This window comes from Salmo salar, chromosome ssa28, assembly GCF_905237065.1.
Source record: "Salmo salar chromosome ssa28, Ssal_v3.1, whole genome shotgun sequence".
NCBI classification, from domain to species: Eukaryota; Metazoa; Chordata; class Actinopteri; order Salmoniformes; family Salmonidae; genus Salmo; species Salmo salar.
In genome coordinates, this window is record NC_059469.1 from 41,294,919 (window position 1) to 41,304,235 (window position 9,317).

General features: G+C 44.0%; 1 long non-coding RNA gene across 1 annotated transcript; it reads left to right on the top strand.

The window, feature by feature from the left end:
- The first annotated feature begins 1,381 nt into the window (after positions 1-1,381).
- LOC106590012 (uncharacterized) lies at positions 1,382-2,702 on the top strand. Its single transcript, XR_006762593.1, has 2 exons — positions 1,382-1,833; positions 2,063-2,702. It is a non-coding gene; the product is annotated as an uncharacterized lncRNA (long non-coding RNA).
- The last annotated feature ends 6,615 nt before the right edge of the window (positions 2,703-9,317 follow it).

Below are 9,317 nucleotides of genomic sequence, written 5' to 3' on the forward strand. Positions count from 1 at the left end.
TACCTGACCATCCTCCACCCTACCTGACCACCCTACCTGACCACCCTCCACCCTACCTGACCACCCTACCTGACTACCCTCCACCCTACCTGACCACCCTACCTGACCACCCTCCACCCTACCTGACTACCCTCCACCCTACCTGACCACCCTACCTGACCACCCTCCACCCTACCTGACCACCCTCCACCCTACCTGACCACCCTACCTGACTACCCTCCACCCTACCTGACCACCCTCCACCCTACCTGACCACCCTACCTGACCACCCTACCTGGCCACCCTACCTGACCACCCTACCTGGCCACCCTACCTGACCACCCTACCTGGCCACCCTACCTGACCACCCTACCTCACCACCCTACCTGACTACCATCAGGCTGACCCCCAGTCTTCATGGAGGAGATTACTGAGTAGTTTGGTTCATCAGGCTGACCTCCAGTCTTCATGGAGGAGATTACTGAGTAGTTTGGTTCATCAGGCTGACCCCCAGTATTCATGGAGGAGATTACTGAGTAGTTTGGTTCATCAGGCTGACCTCCAGTCTTCATGGAGGAGATTACTGAGTAGTTTGGTTCATCAGGCTGACCCCCAGTCTTCATGGAGGAGATTACTGAGTAGTTTGGTTCAGGCTGATCCCCAGTCTTCATGGAGGAGATTACTGAGTAGTTTGGTTCATCAGGCTGACCCCCAGTCTTCATGGAGGAGATTACTGAGTAGTTTGGTTCATCAGGCTGACCTCCAGTCTTCATGGAGGAGATTACTGAGTAGTTTGGTTCATCAGGCTGATCCCCAGTCTTCATGGAGGAGATTACTGAGTAGTTTGGTTCATCAGGCTGATCCCCAGTCTTCATGGAGGAGATTACTGAGTAGTGTGGTTCATCAGGCTGACCCCCAGTCTTCATGGAGGAGATTACTGAGTAGTTTGGTTCATCAGGCTGACCTCCAGTCTTCATGGAGGAGATTACTGAGTAGTTTGGTTCATCAGGCTGACCCCCAGTATTCATGGAGGAGATTACTGAGTAGTTTGGTTCATCAGGCTGACCTCCAGTCTTCATGGAGGAGATTACTGAGTAGTTTGGTTCATCAGGCTGACCCCCAGTCTTCATGGAGGAGATTACTGAGTAGTTTGGTTCAGGCTGATCCCCAGTCTTCATGGAGGAGATTACTGAGTAGTTTGGTTCATCAGGCTGACCCCCAGTCTTCATGGAGGAGATTACTGAGTAGTTTGGTTCATCAGGCTGACCTCCAGTCTTCATGGAGGAGATTACTGAGTAGTTTGGTTCATCAGGCTGACCTCCAGTCTTCATGGAGGAGATTACTGAGTAGTTTGGTTCATCAGGCTGACCCCCAGTCTTCATGGAGGAGATTACTGAGTAGTTTGGTTCATCAGGCTGATCCCCAGTCTTCATGGAGGAGATTACTGAGTAGTGTGGTTCATCAGGCTGACCCCCAGTCTTCATGGAGGAGATTACTGAGTAGTTTGGTTCATCAGGCTGACCTCCAGTCTTCATGGAGGAGATTACTGAGTAGTTTGGTTCAGGCTGACCTCCAGTCTTCATGGAGGAGATTACTGAGTAGTTTGGTTCATCAGGCTGACCTCCAGTCTTCATGGAGGAGATTACTGAGTAGTTTGGTTCAGGCTGATCCCCAGTCTTCACATTAAGTTATTGAGGGATGATGATGTTTTGGCAATGTGAAGATAAGAATTCCAGTGTGTGGTACCTCTGTATCTGATATAGAATTGACTAGATGAGGTCCGACAGTGGGGAGGGTGAAGGTTATATAGATGGATTTCAGAATTAACCTGGAAGAATCCATTGAAGGGTTTTGGTAAACTGGGACCTGGAAGAATCCATTGAAGGGTTTTGGTAAACTGGGACCTGGAAGAATCCATTGAAGGGTTTTGGTAAACTGGGACCTGGAAGAATCCATTGAAGGGTTTAGATAAACTGGGACCTGGAAGAATCCATTGAAGGGTTTAGGTTAAACTGGGACCTGGAAGAATCCATTGAAGGGTTTAGGTAAACTGGGACCTGGAAGAATCCATTGAAGGGTTTAGGTAAACTGGGACCTGGAAGAATCCATTGAAGGGTTTAGATAAACTGGGACCTGGAAGAATCCACTGAAGGGTTTTGGTAAACTGGGACCTGGAAGAATCCACTGAAGGGTTTTGGTAAACTGGGACCTGGAAGAATCCACTGAAGGGTTTAGGTAAACTGGGACCTGGAAGAATCCATTGAAGGGTTTAGGTAAACTGTCTGGGACCTGGAAGAATCCATTGAAGGGTTTAGATAAACTGTCTTGGAGGTATGAGTATATGTAGATGAAATGGCATAATTGGTGTACATTAATGTTGTAAATAGACAAGATATTGAGTTTCTTAAACAAAGGTCCAGATGGAGCCAGGTAATTAGAAGAAGTGGCTAGTCTTGCACATTTCTTTTGTATGATGAGTAATTTGTGTAGGTAGGAGGCAAATCTACTGGCCCAGACAATATTACAGTAAATGAGATATGGGTAAATGAAGCTCTAGTATAGAGTTAGGAAGCAAGCCTGATGAGCCAAACCACTCATCTCTCTGATATCAACACCTTTCATCACTTTACTGCAGACTGAATGTGATCTTTCCCTGATAACTTTTCATCTATTAAAACTGAGGAATCTAGTGGATGTGACTTGTTCCATTTCATTCCAACCAATTGAGATTCTGTCTCTTTTTTTAATAATATTTCTTATTCTTACTAGTGAATACAATGATGTAGGAGTTTTTAACATTTAAAGATGAAGTGTGTATTTGGAACCATTCAGAAATTAGCTTCATTAATTAGTGAATTAAAAATTATTGTATTATAAAATCTATTTGGTGTCATCAGCAAAGAGAATGAGAAGTACAGTAGAAGACCCAGCAACAAGGTTATTGATATAGATTAGTATGGAATGGTAGAAGAACCAGCAACAAGGTTATTGATATAGATTAGTATGGAATGGTAGAAGACACAGCAGTAAAGTTATTGATATAGATTAGTATGGAATGGTAGAAGAACCAGCAGGTTATTGATATAGATTAGTATGGAATGGTAGAAGAACCAGCAGTAAGGTTATTGATATAGATTAGAATGGAATGGTAGAAGAACCAGCAGGTTATTGATATAGATTAGTATGGAATGGTAGAAGACCCAGCAGTAAGGTTATTGATATAGATTAGTATGGAATGGTAGAACAACCAGCAGGTTATTGATATAGATTAGTATGGAATGGTAGAAGACCCAGCAGTAAGGTTATTGATATAGATTAGTATGGAATGGTAGAACAACCAGCAGGTTATTGATATAGATTAGTATGGAATGGTAGAAGACACAGCAGTAAAGTTATTGATATAGATTAGTATGGAATGGTAGAAGAACCAGCAGGTTATTGATATAGATTAGTATGGTAGAAGAACCAGCAGGTTATTGATATAGATTAGTATGGAATGGTAGAAGACCCAGCAGTAAGGTTATTGATATAGATTAGTATGGAATGGTAGAAGACCCAGCAGGTTATTGATATAGATTAGTATGGAATGGTAGAAGACACAGCAGTAAGGTTATTGATATGGATTAGTATGGAATGGTAGAAGACCCAGCAGGTTATTGATATAGATTAGTATGGAATGGTAGAAGAACCAGCAGGTTATTGATATAGATTAGTATGGAATGGTAGAAGAACCAGCAGGTTATTGATATAGATTAGTATGGAATGGTAGAAGTACCAGCAGGTTATTGATATAGATTAGTATGGAATGGTAGAAGAACCAGCAGTAAGGTTATTGATATACAGTTGAAGTCAGAAGTTTACAAACACTTAGGTTGGAGTCATTAAAACTCGTTTTTCAACCACTCCACAAATTTCTTGTTAACAAACTATGGTTTTGGCAAGTCGGTTAGGACATCAAGTTTGTGCATGACACAAGTAATTTTTCCAACAATTGTTTACAGACAGATTATTTCACTTATAATTCACTGTATCACAATTCCAGTGGGTCAGAAGTTTACATACACTAAGTTGACTGTGCCTTTAAACAGCTTGGAAAATTCCAGAAAATGATGTCATGGCTTTAGAAGCTTCTGATATGCTAATTTACATAATTTGAGTCAATTGGAGGTGTACCTGTGGATATATTTCAAGGCCTACCTTCAAACTCCGTGCCTCTTTGCTTGACATAATTGGAAAATCAAAAGAAATCAGAGAAGACCTCAGAAAAGAAATTGTAGACCTCCAAAAGCCTGGTTCATCCTTGGGAGCAATTTCCAAACGCCTGAAGGTACCACGTTCATCTGTGCAAACAATAGTATGCAAGTATAAACACCATGGGACCACGCAGCCGTCATACCCCTCAGGAAGGAGACACGTTCTTTCTCCTAGAGATGAATGTTCTTTGGTGCAAAAAGTGCAAATCAATCCCAGAACAACAGCAAAGGACCTTGAAGATGCTGGAGGAAACCGGTACAAAAGTATCTATATCCACAGTAAAACAAGTCCTATATCGACATAACTTGAAAGGCCGCTCAGCAAGGAAGAGGCCACTGCTCCAAAACCACCGTAAAATAGCCAGACTTCGGTTTGCAACTGCACGTGAGGACAAAGATTGTTATTTTTTGAGAAATGTCCTCTGGTCTGATGAAACAAAAATAGAACTGTTTGGCCATAATGACCATCGTTATGTTTGGAGGAAAAAGGGGGATGCTTGCAAGCCGAAGAACACCATCCCAACTGTAAAGCACGAGGGGTGGCAGCATCATTTTCTGGGGGTGCTTTGGTGCAGGAGGGACTGGTGCACTTCACAAAATAGATGGCATCATGAGGCAGGGAAATTATGTGGATATATTGAAGCAACATCTCAAGACATCAGTCAGGAAGTTAAAGCTTGGTCGCAAATGGGTTTTCCAAATGGACAATGACCCCAAGCATACTTCCAAAGTTGTGGCAAAATTACTTAAGGACAACAAAGTAAAAGGTATTGGAGTGGCCATCACAAAGCCCAGACCTCATTCCTATAGAAAATGTGTGGGCAGAACTGAAAAAGCGTGTGCGAGCAAGGAGGCCTACAAAGCTGACTCAGTTACACCAGCTCTGTCAGGAGGAATGGGCCAAAATTCACCCAACTTATTGTGGGATGCTTGTGGAAGGCTACCCGACACGTTTGACCCAAGTTAAACAATTTAAAGGCAATGCTACCAAATACTAATTGAGTGTATGTGAACTTCTAACCCACTGGGATGTGATGAAAGAAATAAAAGCTGAAATAAATAATTCTGTCTTCTATTATTCTGACATTTCACATTCTTAAAATAAAGTGGTGATCCTAACTGACCTAAGATTTTTCATTGTTGAATGTTTGCACTCACTCAAACACAAGCAAAGATGCATTCTTTGGAGGCGGGACTGAGACAGGTAATGGTGGACTGAACGAAGTTATGTAGAGCACCTCAAGATAAAAACGTAATATTCAATATTGGCAAGTTAGACTAAATATTATCACTACACAATCTGGTGGGTGATAACCTTCAATCTGGATAACAACACAAAACAAATCTTAAAACTAGAGACATTTATCGACAAATATTACGAAGACAAGCAAACATGACGGAGAGTAAGACAGGGGAACCGATTTCAAAACAAAAACGTGACTCTTCTACAGACACAGACGATTTAATATTTTCACCAGGAATGGTAAAGGTCGAAACCGATCTGTTAAAATCAATAAATGACAAACTGGGTATACTTGTATTAGTCAGTAAGAATATAAAAGAGCTGAAGGCCTCGAGATGAGTGATGAAAAAGCCGCAACATTGGAGAAGGATGGAAACCGAAGTGAATGAACTTAAAAATGAGAACACTGTTCTGAGAGAAGCCTTACTGGACATACAGACTAGATCCATGAGAGAGAATCTGGTACTTACAGGTATCCAAGAGAGGAAGGAGAAGTTCCTGAATGTGTAGTTAGAGAGTTCCTCCTTACAGCGCTTCAGATTCCACGCCAAGCTATCGACAAAATCCAACTCGAACATGTACACCGCTTCGGATAGAGAGGGCAGAGGTATGAACGCCCAATCGTTGCCAAATATGCTTCCTTTAAAGATAAAATAATGGTTAAAAGCCTGGGTAAAAGACTTGCTGGGACCCAAATTGGCATGAATGACCAGTTCCAGAAAGAAATTGCAGAACGGCATAAAGTTCTGTATCCAATTTTCAAGGAAAATAGATTAAAAGGGAAACGAGTAGCTCTCGTCGTCGATAAACTATATATTGATAACCAGTTGTTCAGAGACACAAAGACTACTCCACGGCTATTTAAACAATTACAAAGTTCTCATAGACGAGGAAAATAATGAAACACACTTCTAGCCCGGTTATGGATTGTAACAATACAATAAAAAAAATATTGCTTTTCTATATATCTTCAAATATAACTAATTGGAACACAAAAGCACTAATTCAACATGGTGAAGATAAAAAGCAAGTAAACAGAAGGCGCAGTATGTGTGGATGGTGGGTGTGTGTTTATTGGTGTTTGGGAAAGTTGAGTGAGTGAGTAATGAGATGGTTGCATATCCCAGAACCAATGTATTGCTGTGAGCCGGGATGTGAGGGAGCTTTCAATGTTATTCAGATGTTGGATATACTATTTATAATGAATTATACACTGCTCAAAAAAATAAAGGGAACACTTAAACAACACATCCTAGAGCTGAATGAAAGAAATAATCTTATTAAATACTTTTTTCTTTACATAGTTGAATGTGCTGACAACAAAATCACACAAAAATAATCAATGGAAATCCAATTTATCAACCCATGGAGGTCTGGATTTGGAGTCACACTCAAAATTAAAGTGGAAAACCACACTACAGGCTGATCCAACTTTGATGTAATGTCCTTAAAACAAGTCAAAATGAGGCTCTCTAGTGTGTGTGGCCTCCACGTGCCTGTATGACCTCCCTACAACGCCTGGGCATGCTCCTGATGAGGTGGTGGATGGTCTCCTGAGGGATCTCCTCCCAGACCTGGACTAAAGCATCCGCCAACTCCTGGACAGTCTGTGGTGCAACGTGGCGTTGGTGGATGGAGCGAGACATGATGTCCCAGATGTGCTCAATTGGATTCAGGTCTGGGGAATGGGCGGGCCAGTCCATAGCATCAATGCCTTCCTCTTGCAGGAACTGCTGACACACTCCAGCCACATGAGGTCTAGCATTATCTTGCATTAGGAGGAACCCAGGACCAACCGCACCAGCATATGGTCTCACAAGGGGTCTGAGGATCTCATCTCGGTACCTAATGGCAGTCAGGCTACCTCTGGCGAGCACATGGAGGGCTGTGCGGCCCCCCAAAGAAATGCCACCCCACACCATGACTGACCCACCGCCAAACCGGTCATGCTGGAGGATGTTGCAGGCAGCAGAACGTTCTCCACGGCGTCTCCAGACTCTGTCACATCTGTCACGTGCTCAGTGTGAACCTGCTTTCATCTGTGAAGAGCACAGGGCGCCAGTGGCGAATTTGCCAATTTTGGTGTTCTCTGGCAAATGCCAAATGTCCTGCACGGTGTTGGGCTGTAAGCACAACCCCCACCTGTGGACGTCGGGCCCTCATACCACCCTCATGGAGTCTGTTTCTGGCCGTTTGAGCAGACACATGCACATTTGTGGCCTGCTGGAGGTCATTTTGCAGGGCTCTGGCAGTGCTCCTCCTTGCACAAAGGCGGAGGTAGCGGTCCTGCTGCTGGGTTGTTGCCCTCCTACGGCCTCCTCCACGTCTCCTGATGTACTGGCCTGTCCCCTGGTAGCGCCTACATGCTCTGGACACTACGCTGACAGACACAGCAAACCTTCTTGCCACAGCTCGCATTGATGTGCCCTCCTGGATGAGCTGCACTACCTCAGCCACTTGTGTGGGTTGTAGACTCCGTCTCATGCTACCACTAGAGTGAAAGCACTGCCAGCATTCAAAAGTGACCAAAACATCAGCTAGGAAGCATAGGAACTGAGAAGTGGTCTATGGTCACCACCTGCAGAACCACTCCTTTATTGGGGGTGTCTTGCTTATTGCCTATAATTTCCACCTGTTGTCTATTCCATTTGCACAACAGCATGTGAAATTTATTGTCAATCAGTGTTGCTTCCTAAGTGGACAGTTTGATTTCACAGAAGTGTGATTGACTTGGAGTTACATTGTGTTGTTTATGTGTTCCCTTTATTTTTTTGAGCAGTATATGTCTTATTTATTTATTGTCCTATCATGGGGAACTACATTTTTAAAATAAATTATATCTAATTTATTTATTTATGATCCTATATTAATGGTACGGTACACAACCCTATACCCTGGACACCCACCTGAACGACCCAGATACTAAGGAGAAGTCCCTAACTGTTTTATGGACCTGCTGTAAGGGGTCTCTATGCATCCAAAATGCAGTCAGAGACCTGGAGCAGCACTGCCCCCTCCAGATTCTGAGCCTGCTTGGCAGGGTTGGTCCTGTAGTGGTTCTGAGCCTGCTTGGCAGGGTTGGTCCTGTAGTGGTTCTCAGCCTGCTTGGCAGGGTTGGTCCTGTAGTGGTTCTGAGCCTGCTTGGCAGGGTTGGTCCTGTAGTGGTTCTGAGCCCGCTTGGCAGGGTTGGTCCGGTAGTGGTTCTGAGCCCGCTTGGCAGGGTTGGTCCTGTAGTGGTTCTGAGCCTGCTTGGCAGGGTTGGTCCTGTAGTGGTTCTGAGCCCGCTTGGCAGGGTTGGTCCTGTAGTGGTTCTGAGCCTGCTTGGCAGGGTTGGTCCTGCAAAGCCAAAGCCCCCTAAAGGGAGAGCATACTATACAAGGAAATTCTGGAGATGCTTAGGGAATATGGTCAATACGGGGGACCGTGTTGTAGGTGTTTCAGGGGAAAGGTTTGACCTCCATCATCTAGGATGTGACAATGGTTAATAAAATCTCTCCATTACTGCCCATTTTCTCTGCACGGTCTGGCAGGCCTTCTCATACAGCTGCAACTGTATATGCATTTGTAAATCAAGACCTTTCTTGAGTTGGGCTCTGGGATGGTGCAACTGTTGAGAATGTGAGCCTATGGTTGTGTGGGGGGGAAGGGTGTGTGTGTGTATGAGTGTGTGGGTGTGTGTGTGTGTGTGTATGAGTGTGTGGGTGTGTGTGTGTGTGTGTGTGTGTGTGTGTGTGTGTGTGTGTGTGTGTGTGTGTGTGTGTGTGTGTATGAGTGTGTGGGTGTGTGTGGGTGTATGAGTGTGTGGGTGTGAGTGTGTGTGAGTGTGTGGGTGTATGAGTGTG